Below are 20,507 nucleotides of genomic sequence, written 5' to 3' on the forward strand. Positions count from 1 at the left end.
TCGAGATAATTTTATTGAGATGATAAAGCTTTTGGCTTCTTATAATAAGAATAAGAAAGTGAATGAAGTTATTTTGGAGAATGCCCCTCCGAATGCAAAATAGACATCACCTACTATTCAAAAAGATATTTTACATATTTTTGCTAGAAAGGTGAAAAATGAAATCTATGATGAGATTGGTGATGCAAAATTTTGTTTAATTATTGATGAAGCTCGAGATGAATCTAAAAGAGAACAAATGGCCCTTGTCGTTAGATTTGTAGATAAATGTGGCTTTGTAAAAGAGCGGTTTTTGGATTTAGTTCATGTTAGAGACAACTGCATCAACTCTTAAACAGAAGATTTGTTCAATTTTATCTCATCATAATCTCAACATTCAAAGTATTCGGGGTCAAGGATATGATGGAGCTAGTAATATGAGTGAAGAGTGGAATGGTTTACGAGCTTTAATTCTTTAAGAATGTTCTTATGCATATTATGTACATTGCTTAGCTCATCAACTACAATGGGCTCTTATTGCTGCAGCAAGAGAAGTAGTTGATGTTCATGCATTTTTTCAAAATTTGAATTTTATTGTCAATATTGTGAGCTCTTCTTGTAAATGCAATGATTGAATTGTGTTGCTCCTAGATTGATTTTGATGATTACAAAGCAGATTGAAGGGATACAAATATTTTAAATTGAAAAAGGCTTTATGCTCTTCAAGGGCAAAATCGTAATTTTGCTAAAATCCTGATTTGATAGTATCATTTGGTAGAACAAAAGATTTGTGATCCAATGGTGAAAATTTCATTGTGTTTGGACTAATATTTTTGAAGTTATGAAGGTTTGAAGTGCATGAGTCGACTCATGAGTCAACTCATGGCACTATGAGCTGAATGGCACGCAAAAAATTCCCATGGCACACTGGATTTTTGGCTTGGCACGACCTGTGAGTCGACTCATGAGTCGACCCACAAGGCATGAGTCGACTCATGAGTCGACCCCTGCTGATTTGAGCCGAAAAATTCAGAAATCAGATCTTCTGGTCTGTTGCAACAGAAGTCGACTCATGAGTCGACTCCTGAAGCATGAGTCGACTCATGAGTCGACCCCTGCGACGGAAAATGTCAGCAACGGCTATTTTTTTGCCCATTTTAATTGCCATTTATGCTTCCTAAAAATCCTCTAACGGCTCTTTATCTGCCTAAATTGTTTTCTCTTGCTTCTAATGCTACAAAATGCTTAATTTGATGAAAGAAATTGCAGATTAAATAGCGGATCAAACGTGAAATCAAATGTGAAGAGAAAAGAGAGGAAAAAGAGAAGAACAGAAGAGAGGATCCGAAATTTGCAAGAAAAAGCCTGAGATCAACGAAATATCCATAGAGAAAAAGAGAGAGGATCCACAATATACCAGAGAGATTGTGAAAGAGAAAAGGAAGATCTTTCAAGGAGAGAATTCTTCACGCCTATCGTTTCAACCTTGATCTAGAGATCGTTCAAAGCTTTCAAGAGATCTTCAATCAACAATCAACCTCTTCTCAAGCGTTCAACCGTTCATTCATCTTGAGAAAATCTGAAAAAGGGGTTCTTCATTTGAGTAAAGCTTTTATTGTTATATTTGCTCATTTAAGGAGCTGTTATTGTATTCATCTGTGCTCTAAATATTCTTACTCTTTGTGAGTTTTTGCTCTTGTTTTTGGAGGATTTCCAAAACAAGGAAAGGTTGATCCGAACCTGAAATCGGAGTGTTTTGGGTTGGCTTGTACCCGGGAAACAAGTGTTCTAGCTTGGGATAGCTAGGGTCGGAGTTTCCGACGTCTTGTATTCTAGCTTGGGATAGCTAGTGTCGGAGTTTCCGACGTTTTGTATTCGGGTTGAATACAAAGGATAGTGGATTAAAATTCCCAAGTGGGATCTTGGGGAGTGGATGTAGGTGCAAGGTTAGCACCGAACCACTATAAATCCTTGTGTTTGTGGTGTGCTTTATCGCTTTATCTTATTTCTTTATTATATCCTTGCAATACTACTTTAGATAATTAATATTGATTTAAAGCCATTGTTTCGTTCTTCATAAGTCACTTGTTGGGTTTAAAATTTTTAGAAACCCAATTCACCCCCCCCTCTTGGGTTGCATAGCTGGGCAACAAGTGGTATCAGAGCCAGTGCTCTAGCCCTTCTTTGATCTAACAATCAAAGAGCCAAAGATCTATGGCAACCCATGTTGGAACTTCTCTAGCTGAGGGGCAATCAACAAACCGACCTCCACTTTTCAATGGGTCTAATTACACCTATTGGAAAGCTCGAATGAAGATTTTCATACAAGCACTCGACTATGATATGTGGAGTATCATAGTGAATGGTCCTCACACACCCACCAAGATTATAGATGGTGAGGAGTCAACCAAACCCGAGAAAGAATGGGATGAGGTTGACAAGAAATTGGCACAATTAAATGCCAAAGCTATGAATGTTCTTTATTGTGCACTAGATGCTAGTGAATTTAATCGCATTTCTACTTGTGCATCTGCTAAAGAAATATGGAATAGGTTAGAAGTCACCCATGAGGGAACAAATCAAGTAAAAGAGTCTAAAATAAACATGCTTGTACATAAATATGAATTGTTCAAAATAGAGCATGATGAGTCCATAACTGCTATGTTTACTCGTTTTACTGATATAATCAATGGTTTAAAGAGTCTTGGCAAATCTTATACTAACAGTGAACTTGTAAGGAAGATTCTCAGGTCACTGCCAAGAACTTGGGAAGCCAAGGTGACTGCCATCCAAGAAGCAAAGGACTTGAACACTCTACCTCTAGAAGAGCTTCTTGGATCCTTGATGACTCATGAACTTAGCATGATGCAACATCAAGAGGATGAAATCAAAAAGAAAAGAACCATTGCCCTCAAATCCACAACTTCACCTGATTATGAAACAGATGACTCTGAAGATGAAGATCAGGATGAGGAGATGGCTCTCATCACCCGGAAATTCAAGAAGTTTCTAAGAAAAAGGAAACAGGGGATGAGAAAGAAATTTACAAAAGGGGATCAAAGCATAGAAAAGGAGAAAGATCAAACCCCTATATGCTACGAGTGCAAGAAGCCAGGACATTTCAGATCCGAATGTCCTCAATTGAAGAAAGGTCCAAAGAAATTCAAAAAGAAGGCAATGATGGCGACCTGGAGTGCGAGTGATGACTCAAGCTCCGACGAGGAAACCTCAACCGAACAAGCCAATCTGTGCCTGATGGCACATGAAAATGAGGTGTGTCTAGCATCCCAAGAAGGAAACAGGAAATGGTATCTTGACAGCGGATGCTCGAGACACATGACTGGTGATGAATCACAATTCATCACGCTTGATGCTAAGGATGGAGGGATGGTCACCTTTGGAGATAATGGCAAAGGAAAGATCATCGGGATATGTAACATTGGTATCACTCCCTCCAAATACATTGAGAATGTTTTACTAGTTAAAGGTTTAAAGCATAACTTACTTAGCATCAGTCAATTTTGTGATAAAGGAAACAAAGTCATTTTTGAATCTTCATAATTAAATCAAATCCTTTTAAATCTAAAAATTAGCATGTTCTAAAATTAGAATGATTAAAAATTTACATCAAACTGATATAAGGTTGTCCTGATATAGGGTTTATCCCCTATACTGTAAAGGTTGTCCTAGTTTGATGTGAATCGATTTTTGAAAAGATATTTTTAAAATATTTTAATTATTTTTTAGATATATATTTGATATGTGTAAATTTAGTTTTAGATCTGAAATTTGATGTATATGTGATGCATTTTTATTTAGATCTGAAACTACATATATTTGATATATGAATCATCTGTTTGCATTGTGACTAGTCCTATCAACGATGGCATTAAATTTATAGGACATAGGCATGGTAATATTTATATGGAAGACTTGAATGATTTAACTAAATTAGATAATTTTTAAAGAAAACCCCCTATGAACTTTGGAAAGAAAGAAAACCAAATATTGCCTATTTTCATGTTTTTGGTTGCCGATGTTTTGTATTAAATAATGGCAAAGAAAAACTTGGTAAATTTGATGCAAAATCAGATGAAGCAATCCTTCTAGGTTACTCCTCCACTAGTAAAGCATTTAGAGTGTTCAACAAAAGAACCTTAGTAGTTGAGGAGTCCATACATGTTGTCTTTGATGAATCTAACGATCTTCCTTCAAGGAAGAATGAGGGTGTTGATGATGCAGATCCACTAATAGAAGGTATGAAGGAGATCACTCTGAAAGATTCAGCAACTTCAGAAGACAAGGATCAAGAAGATGAACAAAATGAGAAAGGTGAAGAAATTCAAGAACAACCTCAAGGTACAAATGACTTACCAAAGGAATGGAGGTATGTTCACAACCACCCTAAGGAATTAATTATCGGTGATCCTATGCATGGGGTAAAAACACGTTCTTCACTTAGAAATGTACTTAATCATTGTGCTTTTGTATCTCAACTTGAACCTAAAACTTTTGAAGAAGCTGAAAATGATCATAACTGGATTAATGCTATGCAAGAAGAACTCAGTCAATTTGAAAGAAATAATGTTTGGACCTTAGTGAAAAGACCTAAAGATTATTCAATAATTGGCACAAAATGGGTCTTTAGAAACAAATTAGATGAGCATGGAAATGTAATTAGAAATAAAGCAAGACTGGTTGCTAAGGGATATAATCAAGAAGAAGGAATTGATTTTGATGAAACCTTTGCACCTGTTGCTAGATTAGAAGCCATTAGACTTCTACTTGCTTATGCTTGCTTTATGAAATTCAAACTATTTCAAATGGATGTTAAAAGTGCATTTTTAAATGGATATATTTCTGAAGAAGTATATGTAGAACAACCCCCTGGATTTGAAAATCATGCTTTTCCCAATCATGTCTTTAGATTAAATAAAGCTTTATATGGTCTAAAACAAGCACCTAGAGCATGGTATGAAAGGCTAAGCAAATTTCTACTAAATAATGGTTTCTCAAGAGGCAATGTGGATACAACTCTATTTATTAAAAGAAACCAAAATGATATGCTAATTATACAAATTTATGTTGATGACATAATTTTTGGGTCTACTAATGAATCCCTTTGTCAAGACTTTGCTAAGCTTATGCAGGGAGAGTTCGAGATGAGCATGATGGGAGAACTCACCTTCTTCCTCGGACTCCAAATCAAACAATCAAAAGAGGGAATCTCCATCACCCAAAGCAAGTACACCAAGGAACTACTCAAAAGATTTGGAATGGAGAACTGCAAACCAATTGGCACACCAATGAGTCCCTCATGTAAGCTTGACAAGGATGATGAAGGTAAAAGCGTAGACTTAAAATACTATAGAGGTATGATTGGCTCATTATTATATTTAACTGCAAGTAGGCCTGATATCATGTTTAGTGTTTGCTTATGTGCAAGATATCAATCTAATCCTAAGGAATCTCATTTGAATGCTGTTAAAAGAATCCTTAGATACTTAAATGGTACACAAACTATAGGGTTATGGTACTCTAAGGACTCACAAATTAATTTGTTAGGATATTCTGATGCTGATTTTGCTGGATGTAAATTAGATAGAAAAAGCACAAGTGGAACTTGCCAATTTCTTGGAGTTAACCTAATCTCATGGTTTAGCAAGAAACAAAATTCGGTGGCACTGTCTACGGCTGAGGCCGAATACATTGCAGCCGGAAGTTGTTGTGCTCAAATCTTGTGGATTAAGCAACAACTCGAAGATTTTGGAATCAAACTTAATGAAACACCAATAAAATGTGATAATACAAGTGCTATAAATCTATCTAAAAATCCAATACAACACTCAAGATCTAAACATATTGAGATAAGACATCATTTCATAAGAGAACATGTTCAAAACAAAAATATAATTCTTGAATATGTTTGCACTGAAAATCAATTAGCCGATATCTTTACAAAGGCCCTTAGTGAGGATAGATTCTGTGAAATTAGGAGAAATCTAGGAATTCTAGATCCATTTGCCTAAACTTCTCTTAATTATTATCAAATATTCTTAGAGCTCAATTTCCAACAATTATCCTGGTTCCAAAAGCTCAGTTTTATCACTCTAAAAACTTATCATTGAGCAAAATTCTTTCTCCCAAAATTTTGAATTTTTCTGGAATTTATTTGCATTTTTTCTGATTTTCTGAACTTCATGAGTCGACCCCCATGAGTCGACTCAATGGCAAACTTGTAAATCCCACCAACTTCCATCGGGTTCATTGTTTTTAAAACGGGAAACCTTGTTTATGAGACGACTCATCTTCTCGTCGTCTTCCTTCCGAAAGCCGTTCTCTCCAACTCTTTTTGCTCCAAATCCAAGGATCAATTCTGAGGCAATTCTCCCTCCTCCTCTCCACCAAAAATCGCCTCCTTGAAAAGGATTTTTCTGTGCTTTCTCGCAGTGTTAGGCACGGGTGGAACGTGCCCTAGAACTTCACCGTTCATTCAAAATCCACTTCTTTTCTCCACCAAAATTCTTCTTTACTCTTTTGTGATCCCTCCTCCACTGAATTCAAGTCTTCTTGTCTGCTACCTTATTGGATATGGCTCCAAAGATGAAACTTCCCCAAAGAAGGAAATCAATCCGAGAGCCTGAGGAAATTGTCCGAAAGAAAAGGCATGCTCAGTCTTCCACTGTTCCCAATCCAGTTTCAGTACCTGCTCAAGGTCCCTCTCAACCCTCCATAAGCCCCAGTGTAAATCTTCTTTCTGATAGAAAAGTAGAAACCGGAAAAAATATAGATTTTCGGTTCTTTGAGAAAGAAGGCTTTACTTTTGCTACCAAGATCAAAAATCAAGGATGGGAACTTTATTGCTCTCTTAAGGAAGTCACCTATGTTGATCTAGTCAGAGAGTTCTACCAGAACCTAAATTATGGAAACGGATCTGTGACTTCAACTGTAAAGGGGATTGACATCTGTTTGGATTCTAGGATATTGGGAGAGATACTTCAGTTGCCTAGTGAAGGATACTCATATATGGAACTCCCAATTAAAGAAGAAGGGATCAGAATTATCTTAGGAGAAGATTTTTCAGGAAGTTTAAACAGATTGGAAGCAAAGCTACTGTCCATTGAGATGAGGGTCCTGCATCAGATTGTGACAAAACTATTCTTTCCTAGGAGTGGTAGACATGACTTACTATCTGGCAGAGATGTATGTGTCATGTTTCATATCATCACTCAGACCCCCCTAAACCTCCCTACACTTATGATAGAGGCCATGAGAGAAACTTTGAACAGATCCAAGGCACACTTGCCTTATGGTATGGCCCTTACTAGAGTATTTAGGAGGTTTGGAGTTAGCTGTGAGGGGGAGACACCTACCAAGCTCTCACATGTGGACACTTTCAACCAACACAGCCTGCACCGAATGGGAATTACAAAGACTGTTGGTGGTTGGATCAAGGGCTCTGAAGAAAGAGCTGAGGAGAGAGCTGAGGAAAGAGCTGAAGACAGAACTGAAGGCAGAGTAGAAGAAGGTCCATCTTCTCCTGTACATGATTTCAGGGCAGCTTCACCAGATACCCAGTTCATTCATGATACTGAGGCTGGCCCTTCTGAGTTTACTAGGATGCCCACACCAGTGTATCAGCCAGAGAGCAGAGCACCTCATTCAGAGTTCAGACTGGCTGACGATCAGATCGAGCATATATCTCAGCGTGTGGCTTCTTTGTTGTCTAGCCAGTGGAGTAGTACTTCTTTTGCACCTGGAGCTACTTCTTCTGATCAGACCATTACTCCCCACATCTCCACTATATTTCAGATGATTTCAGATCAGTCCGTCAGGATACAGCAGCTTGAGGATACAGTCTGGAGACTTACTGGCAGAGTTCTTGACTTGCAGGGGCAAGTCCTTGCATTGGCCCATCCCCAGCCACAGGAGTCTACCATTGAGGTCACAGACCTCACTGCAGAGGCTGGAAGGCTCAGAGGAGCACTAGAAGGTGGATATGAGCTACTGAGGAAAGAGATCAGAGGATCGAGTGAGCATGCTACCACCCAGTTCACTGCTCTACTTCAATCTGTTTCCAGAGCACTGAACGTACTTGATTCTATCAGACTCATGGTATCAGCCCTAGTATCTCAGCGTTCTCAGCCACCTAGTTCATCTCGTTCTCCTGCTCGTGCCATCACCTCCACTCGTGGCAGAGGCAGACGGGGTAGAGGACGCACTTCTGATCCATCATCTTCTCATACTATATCTGATGACTCTGATCATTGACTTATCTAGATCTTAGGAGTTAGTATCTTGTTCTAGGATCTATACCTTGGGGCCATGTATTGACATTTAGCTGGTTGAATTCTATGTATTGAAACAATTATGATTTTAATGGAATCATCTTTTACCTATATTTCTACCTCTTTGTAATGATTATATTTTGGTTATATTTCAATCTCTGATACATCTGTTGAAATATTATCTTCTCCTTATTGTTGTTTGCTATTGATAATTGCTATATTAAGGGGGAGCAAACATCTGTGAAAAACTCTAAAGAGGAAGAAATTAAAGAATATTTTCAGAAAAGGAAAAGAAAGAGTTAACTATGTTTGATGATGTCAAAAAGGGGGAGAAATTAAAATTAAACAAAAATTGAAATTAGACAAAAAGCAAAACCCTAAATTATGAGAAAAAGGGGGAGAAATTAAATTAAAACAAATATTGAAGAAATTAAACAAATATTGGAGAAATTAGACAAAAACAAGGATTGAAAGATTAAACAAAACTTTGAGAAATTTTGGTATCGAAATTTGGTATCAGACAGAGAAATTTGGTATCAGACAGAACTTTAATCCATCAAAAGCAAAATCATGAGTACAATGCAAATAAGTATTTTTTATATATATGCTCTGATATTCAAACTTGCTTTTGAAATTTTACTCACCTTGAGACATCAATAAGAAATTTGTTTTACTCTGATTCATCCTACAATTTCTTTCAACTTGATCTGATACATGATAACATTTGATCCGATACAGTGTGAAGGTTTCTCTAAAATATTATAACATTTGCTCGGATACTGTATGAAATTTTCTCTGATACATTAAAAATTTTCTTGCTCTGATACATTATAAAATCTTTTCTGATATCATTGTAAAAATTATTTTTGCTCTGATACATAGAAAAAGTTATTTATCTTCTCTTGCTCTGAAATATCTTGAATTCAAAATGATCTAATACCCTTTTCAAATCTTTAAGAAAATAGACAAACTATTTTTGCATTTATATTTCATGCCAAAAGAATCATACTCTTTTCAAGCATATACACCCATAATGGATTCTTTTGAAATTAATGCATTAACATAAATATTTTTGTTCATATGTTTTGTCATCATCAAAAAGGGGGAGATTGTTGCTCCTAGATTGATTTTGATGATTACAAAGCAGATTGAAGGGATACAAATATTTTAAATTGAAAAAGGCTTTATGCTCTTCAAGGGCAAAATCGTAATTTTGCTAAAATCCTGATTTGATAGTATCATTTGGTAGAACAAAAGATTTGTGATCCAATGGTGAAAATTTCATTGTGTTTGGACTAATATTTTTGAAGTTATGAAGGTTTGAAGTGCATGAGTCGACTCATGAGTCAACTCATGGCACTATGAGCTGAATGGCACGCAAAAAATTCCCATGGCACACTGGATTTTTGGCTTGGCACGACCTGTGAGTCGACTCATGAGTCGACCCACAAGGCATGAGTCGACTCATGAGTCGACCCCTGCTGATTTGAGCCAAAAATTCAGAAATCAGATCTTCTGGTCTGTTGCAACAGAAGTCGACTCATGAGTCGACTCATGAGTCGACCCCTGCGACGGGAAATGTCAGCAACGGCTATTTTTTTGCCCGTTTTAATTGCCATTTATGCTTCCTAAAAATCCTCTAACGGCTCTTTATCTGCCTAAATTGTTTTCTCTTGCTTCTAATGCTACAAAATGCTTAATTTGATGAAAGAAATTGCAGATTAAATAGCGGATCAAACGTGAAATCAAATGTGAAGAGAAAAGAGAGGAAAAAGAGAAGAACAGAAGAGAGGATCCGAAATTTGCAAGAAAAAGCCTGAGATCAACGAAATATCCATAGAGAAAAAGAGAGAGGATCCACAATATACCAGAGAGATTGTGAAAGAGAAAAGGAAGATCTTTCAAGGAGAGAATTCTTCACGCCTATCGTTTCAACCTTGATCTAGAGATCGTTCAAAGCTTTCAAGAGATCTTCAATCAACAATCAACCTCTTCTCAAGCGTTCAACCGTTCATTCATCTTGAGAAAATCTGAAAAAGGGGTTCTTCATTTGAATAAAGCTTTTATTGTTATATTTGCTCATTTAAGGAGCTGTTATTGTATTCATCTGTGCTCTAAATATTCTTACTCTTTGTGAGTTTTTGCTCTTGTTTTTGGAGGATTTCCAAAACAAGGAAAGGTTGATCCGAACCTGAAATCGGAGTGTTTTGGGTTGGCTTGTACCCGGGAAACAAGTGTTCTAGCTTGGGATAGCTAGGGTCGGAGTTTCCGACGTCTTGTATTCTAGCTTAGGATAGCTAGTGTCGGAGTTTCCGACGTTTTGTATTCGGGTTGAATACAAAGGATAGTGGATTAAAATTCCCAAGTGGGATCTTGGGGAGTGGATGTAGGTGCAAGGTTAGCACCGAACCACTATAAATCCTTGTGTTTGTGGTGTGCTTTATCGCTTTATCTTATTTCTTTATTATATCCTTGCAATACTACTTTAGATAATTAATATTGATTTAAAGCCATTGTTTCGTTCTTCATAAGTCACTTGTTGGGCTTAAAATTTTTAGAAACCCAATTCACCCCCCCCTCTTGGGTTGCATAGCTGGGCAACAAGTTGCAAGCTACTTATGCTACTGAAATTGTACGTTTGGTTGCAAATGATGAGATTGAAACAGATAGAGTCAATCAAATTGGCACATTATAAAGACCTGGAGATACTAGATGGAGTTCCCATTTCAATTCAGTATGCAGCCTTTTATGAATGTTTAGTGCAACTACTTCAGTTCTTGAAAATTTAGCTGTTGAAGGATCTACATACTCTCAACGAGGTGATGCTACTTCTGCTCTTAAGTCATTGATGACATTTAATTTTGTATTCATTTTACATGTGATGAAAAAATTATGGAAATCACTGGCATACTTTGTCAAGCTTTGCAACAAAAATCTCAAGATATTTTAAATGCTATGCACTTGGTATCTAGTACAAAATTATTGATTGAAAAGTTAAGAGATGATGGTTGGGATGCTCTTTTAGAGAATGTCAGTTCTTTTTGTAAAAGTTAAAATATCCAACTTCTTGATATGAGTGCTTCTTTCTCTGACATAATCCATTCTTGTCGTCAAAAGGATAATGTAACAGTTGAGCACCATTATTATGTGGATATATTTACAACTGTAATAGATTATCAATTGAAAGAATTGACTAGTAGATTCAGTGAGCAAGCTACAGAGCTTCTTATATTGAGCACAGCTTTAGACCCTAAAGATGACTGCAAGTCATTCAATATTGCTAACATATGTCATCTTGTTGAGAAATTTTATCCTTCAGATTTTTCTAAGCAAGAAAAGATCCACTTGAGATATCAATTGTAGCATTATGAGCTTGATGTACCCAAACTTCTAAAATTGCAGAATTTGTCTACTATTGCTGGCTTATGTCAAAAATTGGTGGAGATCGAAAAATCAAAAGTTAATCCTTTGATTGATAGATTACTTCGGCTTGTTTTGACTCTTCCTGTGTCAATAGCAACTACAAAAACGAGCTTTCTCGATTATGAAGATTATTAAAACAAGGCTTTGCAACAAGATGGAAAATGATTTTCTTACATATTACATGATTGTCTATATTGTAAGGAAAATTGCTGAAAAATTTACTGCAGATATGATGATTAATGACTTGTACTCCATGAAGCAACACCGAGCACAACTTAAAACGTGAAGGTATATATTTGATTTTGTTAAATATTTGATAATATTGCTACATATTTTTATATACTTGAGAAATATGCATCTTGTTTGTTAGAAAATAGAGGGTAGAGAGAGAGAGAGAGAAGAGGGAGAAAGAATTCTGGAGAATTGGACACTCTAATATGGTGATGTCCTATGATATTTATACTAATTATAGAGATTAATACATAGGCAATTTAGCCATAAATCACTCACTAGAATTTTTCATATACAAGGATTCTTGATTAAATTAGGATCCCTTAATAATAGAATTCCTAATTCAAAGATTCCTAATTAGACTAGGATTCCTTAACACTCCCCCTCAAGCTGGAACATAAATACTATAAATTTTCAGCTTGTTACAAATATATTTAACTCGAGAGCCACCCAAAGACTTAGTAAACAAATCAGCAAGCCGATCTTCAGATTTCATATGAGAGGTCTTGATAACATTTTGTAATAGCTTTTTTCTGACATAATGACAATCAACTTCAATATGCTTGGTCTGCTCATGAAATATTGGATTGGAAGCAATGTGAATTGTTGCTTGATTATCACAAACTAACTCTATAGGCTCTGAATGTGAGAACCCAAGCTCCTCTAAAAGATACTTTAACCAAATCAACTCACAAGTGGTATAGGCCATTACTCTGTACTCAGATTCTACACTAAACTTTGCTACTGTGGTTTGCTTCTTGCTTTTCCAAGACACCAAATTTTCTCCTAAAAGGACACAATAGCCAGTAGTGGATCTTCTATCATATGGAGATCCAGCCCAATCAGCATCTGTATATCCCTTAACTAGGGTATGCCCATTATTCTGATAAAGCAACCCTTTTTTTAGTGCACCTTTGAGGTATCTCAAACTTCTCATTTTAGCATCCCAGTGACTCGTTCGTGGAGAATCCATGAATTGACTCACTATACTTGAAGCAAAAGAGATATCCGGTTGAGTCACTGTTAGATAGTTTAATTTTCCAATCAATTTCCTGTATTGACCAGAATCATCTAATAACTCTCCTTGATCTGTAAGAAGCTTACTATTAGTCTCCATAGGACTGTCAACAGGTTTAGAGTCCAACATCCCAGACTCACACAACAAGTCTAGGGCATATTTTTTTTAAGAGAGAAAGATGCCAGAGCAGGAATAGGCAACTTCAATGCCCAAGAAGTATTTTAGTAGACCCAAGTCCTTAGTTTGAAATTTGGACTGTAGAAAGACCTTGAGGTTTTGTATTTCCTTGTTGTCATCATCAGTAATGACAATGTCATCAACATATACAATTAATAAAATTCTTTTAGTACTAGAATACTGATAGAAAACAGAATGATCAACTCCACACCTTTTAAGTTCAAACTTCATAACCACGTCACTAAAACACCCAAACCAGGCCCTTAGAGATTGCTTGAGACCATACAAGGACTTCTTTAGTCTACAAACTAATCCTGACTTCTCTTGAGCAACAAATCTAGGAGGTTGCTCCATATACACCTCCTCTTAAAGATCGTCATGAAAAAGGCATTTTTGATATCTAATTGATGTGAAGGCCAATGAAACATAGCAGTAAGAGAAATAAAAACTCGAACAAAGGTAATCTTGACAACAGGAGAGAAAGTCTCAGAATGTCCTGACCATACATCTGTGTGTATCTTTTTGCCACTAACTGAGCTTTCAGTCTATCAGTAGAACCATCAAGATGCACTTTCACTGTGTAAACCCATCGGCACCCAACAGCAGACTTATTTAGAGGCAACTATATAAGCTCCTAAGTACCATTTTCCTGCAAAGCATGTATCTCTTCCTTCATAGCACTTCTCCAACCAGGATGAGAAGGGGCTTTTGAAACAAACTTAGGAAGAGACACAGTAGATAGAGAAGAAACGAATGCAAAATAGGAAGGGGATAAATGGTCATAGGAAATAAACCGAGAGATAGGATGCATAGTACAATTCCTTTTACCTTTGCGATGAGCAATAGGTAAATCCAAGTCATAAGGAGTAGAGGAACTAGGTGACGGATCTGAAGATTATGGAGAGGTGGTTGATAGAGCATCTGAATCAGAGGGTTGATGAACCACTTGACAGGACCCACGAGTATAAACCTGCAAGTCAGGACAAGACAAAATACTCAAAGAACTCAAAGGCAAGGAGTTAGATGAAATAACATGACTAGGTGATGGTAAACACAATGTCAAATATGAAGGCTTATGTTTTTCTGTATATATGGAGTAGACTCGAATGTGACATCAGCACTAACAAAGAAATGATTTGCAGAGGGACAATAACACCGATACCCTTTATGAGTGTGAGAATAATCAGAAAAAATACATTTGAATGATCTAGGATCCAATTTATCGTGACTTAGACTATGGTTATGAACAAAGGCTATACAACCAAAAATCTTAGGAGGCAAAGAGAAAAGGGGTCGAGAAGGAAAAAGAACGTTATAAGGTACCTTGCCATTGAGAACAGGGGATGGCATACGATTGATAAGATGGCAAGCAGTAAGAACTGCATCACCCCAAAATGGTTTAGAAATGTTCATTTGAAGCATCAATGTATGGACAGTTTCTATTATGTGTCTATTGTTCTTTTCGGCCACACTATTTTGTTGTGGTGCACTGGTACATGAAGATTCATAGATCATTTCAGATTCTCACATGAATATTTTATATTCATCAGAAAAATACTCCAGTGCATTATCACTTCGAAGAAGATTAACAGAAGTATTAAATTGAGTATGAATTTCAGCATAAAAAATCATGAAATATGAAAAATAACTCAGAGCATTTCTTCATTAGATAAATCCAAGTCATTCGAAAATAGTCATCAACGAAGGTTACAAAATAATGAAATCCTAACTTAGAAGTAATACAATTTGGACCTCAGATGTCTGAATGCACTAACAAAAAAGGATGATTAACACACTTTTCTATTCTGGGAGCATAAGAAATATAGTGATGCTTTCCAAGTTGATATGACTGACATTCTAAAATGGATAAATGACTCAAGTATGGAATTAACTGTTTCAACTTCTGCAAAGAAGGATGACCCAAACAGCAATGGATTTCAAAAGGAGTAGCTATGGTTGAACAAGCAACACTGGATGGTAGTGGTTGAAAGTAATAAAGCCCCCCTGATTCATATCCTCTGCCAATCATCTTCCTTGTCTTCAAATCCTGAATCACAATAGAGTTAGAAAGAAAGAGAACCGAGCAATTCAAGTGTTTGGTTAATTTACTAACGGACATCAAGTTGAATGGAGAATTAGGGATATATAAAGCAAATGATAAGAAAAAGGAGTGACTAGGACTAACTGTGCCAATCCCACTCACAGCTACAGTGGATCCATTAGCGAGAGTAACATGATGAGAGTTATTTATGGAACGGAAGGAAGTAAAAAAATTAGATGTACCTGTGATATGATCAGTGGCTGCATAGTCTATTAACCAAGGAGTGGGAGCAGAGGATTGAGAAGTAAAGCAAGCAGTGGATTTACCTAACTGAGCAAAGAAAGTAGTTGGTTCTGATGCAAGAGGAATAGATGCATGCCAAGCATTCTGATATTGAAGAAACTTAGCGTAATCTTTTCGAGATACTGTCACCATTTTCTGAGCACTAGAAACTAAAATTGAGTTAGTAGCAATAGCTACAGAGGAGTCAGCTGCTGCTATGTTTGCCACTCTTGGCCTCAGTTGAGGATTCAACTTATAACACTGATCCCTTATATGACCGCATCTATCACAGTAATTACACTTGAGGGTTCCCTTTCCTCCTTTTCCACTCTTATTCCCCTTAAAATCAATCGTAGAAACAAGAGTTGATCGATCAGAGACTGGGTCACTGATCATATTTTTCCTGAAAGATGCACATTAGAACTCTTGAATAGGCCTCGGCAAAGGATGGAAGTTCAGATCCTCCCAATATTTATGCCTTTACAGGTTCAAACTTTGATGGTAAGCCTGCTAAAAATTGAAGGACTATCATTTGTTCTCTCTGCTTTTGCATCTTCTGGACATCTGTTGAAATGGGTTGAATCACATTCAACTCTTCATAGATCCGCTTCAACTTAGTAAAGTATTCAGTGATTGTCTTATCTCCTTTCTATAGCTCAAAATACTCTATTGACAAATCATACATTCGGATCAAATCACTAGCATATAATAATTTAACATAATCCCAAATCTCCTTACAAGTGTCTAAATGTGTACATATATCAGCAACATTCGGTTCCATTGAATTAAATAAAAGAGATACCAGTTGAGCATCTTTTTGAACCCACATATCAAGTTTAGTCTGATTAGTAGGAGGATGTTCGGTCAAATGTTTGTGCTTACCTTGATCGATTAGATAAACCTTAACTGCCTTTGCCCGCTAAAGATAATTCTAACCATTCAACTTTCAAGTTGTGATTTGAGATGGTAGCATGGTCGAAATCACCAGCTTATTGTCTGTAGGATCTCCCATAGATGATAAGTTTTAGGTATAAGAATAGAGATTTCACACACCGATTTGGGTCTGAATACAAGCAAAAATCAGATCCTAGCAACACCTCTAGAATCTTGGTTGTTAAATCAGATCCCAGCAACACTTCTAGGTTGCATTTGATGCATCGCCAAGCAATCTTGGAAGATAATCAGGATTGCCTTCAAGAAAGATTGCCACCATTAAATTGCCAGTAATGTTGATTACTATGTTTGGTATATGTAGGTAATATTGCAGTAAAATTATTGAAAATCTTGATTGACATGTTTGGTATGACAATCAGATTACCGGTAACATGAAATTAAATTTCTAAAATACCCCCTTAACCTTAAATAATAATATAATATTATATTATTATATAATGATATTTATATAATTATCATAATATCATATATTATATTATAATATAATACATTATAATATTATATTATGATATTATAATAAACTATTATAATATAACATATTATACTATATTATTATATATAATAATATTATATTATATATTATGTTATATTAATAAAAGATATTATTATAATATATTATAATGTTAATATGTTAATATATTACAATATATTATAATATAATAGTAAAAAAATATAATTAATATATTTTTATATAGAATAATATTTATATAATATATATTACAATATATTAACATAATACATAATATTATATGATAATATAATAATAAATTATTATAATATAATATAATATACTATTATATATAATATTATTATATTATATACTATACTATCATATAATATAATTATATATACTATATTATATAAAATAATATAATTATATATTATATTATATTATATAATTATATTATATATTATATACTATAATACAATATAATATAATATTACAATATATATTATAAGATATTAATATAATATAATATATAATAAAATATTATAATAATAATATAATAATATATATTCATATAATATTAATGATATTTATATAATATAATATAATATATTTTAATATAGTATATTATAATATTATATTATGATAATTTAATATAATATTTTGATAATATAATAATATACTATGTTATACTATATTATTATATATAATAATAATATATTATATATTATGGTATATTAATAAAAGATATTATTGTAATATATTATAATATAATAATATAATAATATAATTAATATATTGTTATAAAGAATAATATTTATATAATATATATTACAATATATTAATATAATATATAATATTATATGATAATATAATAATAAATTATTATAATATAATACACTATATTATTATATATAATAATATTATATTATATACTATATTATATTAATATAAGATATTAATATAATATAATATATATTATTATATTATAATATTATTATAATAACATATAGTAATATAATATTCAAATAATATAATATAATAATATTATATAATATAATTTATTGTTATATATAATATGATTTATATAATATATATTATCATATACTATATTATTGTAATATAATATAGTTACTATAAAAATATAATAATAATATATTATATTATAATATATGTTATCATATTATTATATATAATAAGGGGAGGGTGAGAGCTGTTGGGGGAGGGGGTAGAGGGATGGATTTTGTATGATTTTTTTTTTGAGAGATAATTTTGTCCAAATTTTTTTTGCAATATTGCCAAATAAGTGGTAATCTGGATTGCAATCTCTTTTCAAGACAATCTAGAGAGATAATCTGGATTGCCAACCAAAGGCATACCAAACACAGTAATATGGTGGGTTCATTTTAAATTGCTAACAATCTGGATAGATTATCAGTTATCAAATGCAACCCTAGAGTCCTGGCGTCGTGGATGAACAGCACCTCGAACACTGTAGATGGGAAAAACAAACACCCCTAGATGGACACCTCCTGATGGTAGGAACACCGACAGCTTAACAGAGTTTCTGTTAGGGTTTGAAAAATCGCTCTGATGCCATATTAGAAAATAGAGGGTAGAGAGAGACAAGAGGGAGAAAGAATGCTGGAGAATTGGATACTCCAATGTGGTGTCCTATGATATTTATACTACTTGTAGAGATTAATATATGGGCAATTTAGCCGTAAATCCCTCCACAAATCACTCACTAGGATTTTCCATACACAAGGATTCCTAATTAAATTAGGATCCCTTAACAATAGAATTCCTAATACAAGGATTCCTAATTAGACTAGGACTCCTTAACAATAGAATTTCTAATAATTAGAAAACTTTCCATACACAAGGATTTCTAATTAGACTAGGATTCCTTAACAATGTTGATTATGATTTAATTTTGTTTCATATATATAGTATGTATGTTAGTTAGAATTTATTGTTTTCAAGTCTAATTATATTTGGTTCTTGGCCCCTCTAAGATAGATTTTCTAGCTCCACCCCTAATTGTAATGATATTGGAAATTAATGTTCTTGAAGGCGATGGAGCTTGGTGGATTGATTTTGGTGCAACCAGACATGTGTGCAAGGAAAAGAATCTGTTCTAGAAGTATAAATTAATAGAAGATGGAAGTGTCCTCTACATGAGAAACTTGTTTACTACACAAGTTAAGGAGAAAGAACCCGTACAACTTGAATTTACTTCTGCAAAAACGTACTCTTAATGATGTATATTATATACTAGCATTTAGAAAAATTATTGTGTTTGGTAGTCTCCTTAACAAGTTTGGGTTCAAATTAATGTTTGAGACAGATAAATTTGTTATGTCTAATGGTGGAATCTTTGTGGGAAAATGTTATATATATATAAGGGCGTGTTCAGGTTTAATATTAATAAAAATAATGTTTCTTATGCTTATATTGTCAATTCTCCTTATTTATGGCATAATCATTTAGGTCATGTAAATCTTAGAAGAATACATGAAATGGCTAAACTAGACTTAATTCCATATTTTAATGAAAATATTGACAAATGTAAAACATGCATGCTTACTAAGATTACTAGAAGTCTTTTTTCTGAAGTAGAAAGACATACAAAATTGCTTGAATTAGTACATAGTGATGTGTGTGATTTGCATCATGCACCAACCATAAGAGGAAAGAAATATTTTATAACTTTTATAAATGATTATTCTAGATATTGTTATGTTTATTTGTGGCATTCTAAAAATAAAGTATTAGAAAAGTTAAAAATATATAAGTTTGAAGTAGAATTACATAGTGAAACTTTCATTAAAAATTTTAGAACTGATAGAGGAGGTGAATACTATAATTCTAGTTATTTTGAATCTATTGGATTTATTCATGAAACTTCTGCACCTTATACACTATAACAGAATGGTGTGACAAAATGGAAAAATAGGGTGCTTATGGAAATGGTTAATGCAATATTTTTTGATTCTGATTTAAGTCAAGATTTTTGGGATGAAGCTTTATTTATAGCTTATCATATATTAAATAAAGTTTCTAATAAAAGGAGCAATACAACCCCAAATGAACTCTAAAAGAAAAGAAAGCCTAACCTAAACTGCTTAAGAGTTTGGGGATGTAGGGCAATTGTAAGGGTTCCTAAAGCAAAAAAAGGAAAGTCAGGTGAAAGAGAAATTGTATGCATATTTCTAGGGTATGCACAAAATAATAAGGTATATGGGTTCATGGTAATAGAATCTAATGACTCATTAGCAATCAATATTGTGATTGAATCAAGAGATGCCATATTTGATGAAAATTGATTTAATTCAATTCCTAGACCTAAAGAACATGTTCATTTTTCCGAAGAGAATGACAGAAGAAAACCTTGAACCTGGGAGAACTAAAAGAGTTAGAAAAGCAAAAACCTTTGCATTAGAATTCTTTATGTTCCTAGTGAAAGAGACTAAAGAATCCTTTAGTAAGCATATGCCATATTGTTTTAATGTAGAAGCAAACCCTACAACTTATGAAGAGGCAATGAAATCCATGCCGTCTTTTGAAAAGAAGCTATTAATGAAGAAATGGATTCTATTATGGGTAATAATACATAAAAATTAGTTAACCTGCCACCAGGTTCTAAGCCAATTGATTGTAAAT

At 34.1% G+C, this 20,507-nt stretch overlaps 1 pseudogene; it reads left to right on the forward strand.

Moving 5' to 3' along the window:
* The window catches only part of LOC109506241 (uncharacterized), a 26,297-nt pseudogene continuing 5,790 nt past the window's right edge, over nucleotides 1–20,507 (forward strand).

This window comes from Elaeis guineensis, chromosome 9, assembly GCF_000442705.2.
Source record: "Elaeis guineensis isolate ETL-2024a chromosome 9, EG11, whole genome shotgun sequence".
NCBI lineage: Eukaryota > Viridiplantae > Streptophyta > Magnoliopsida > Arecales > Arecaceae > Elaeis > Elaeis guineensis.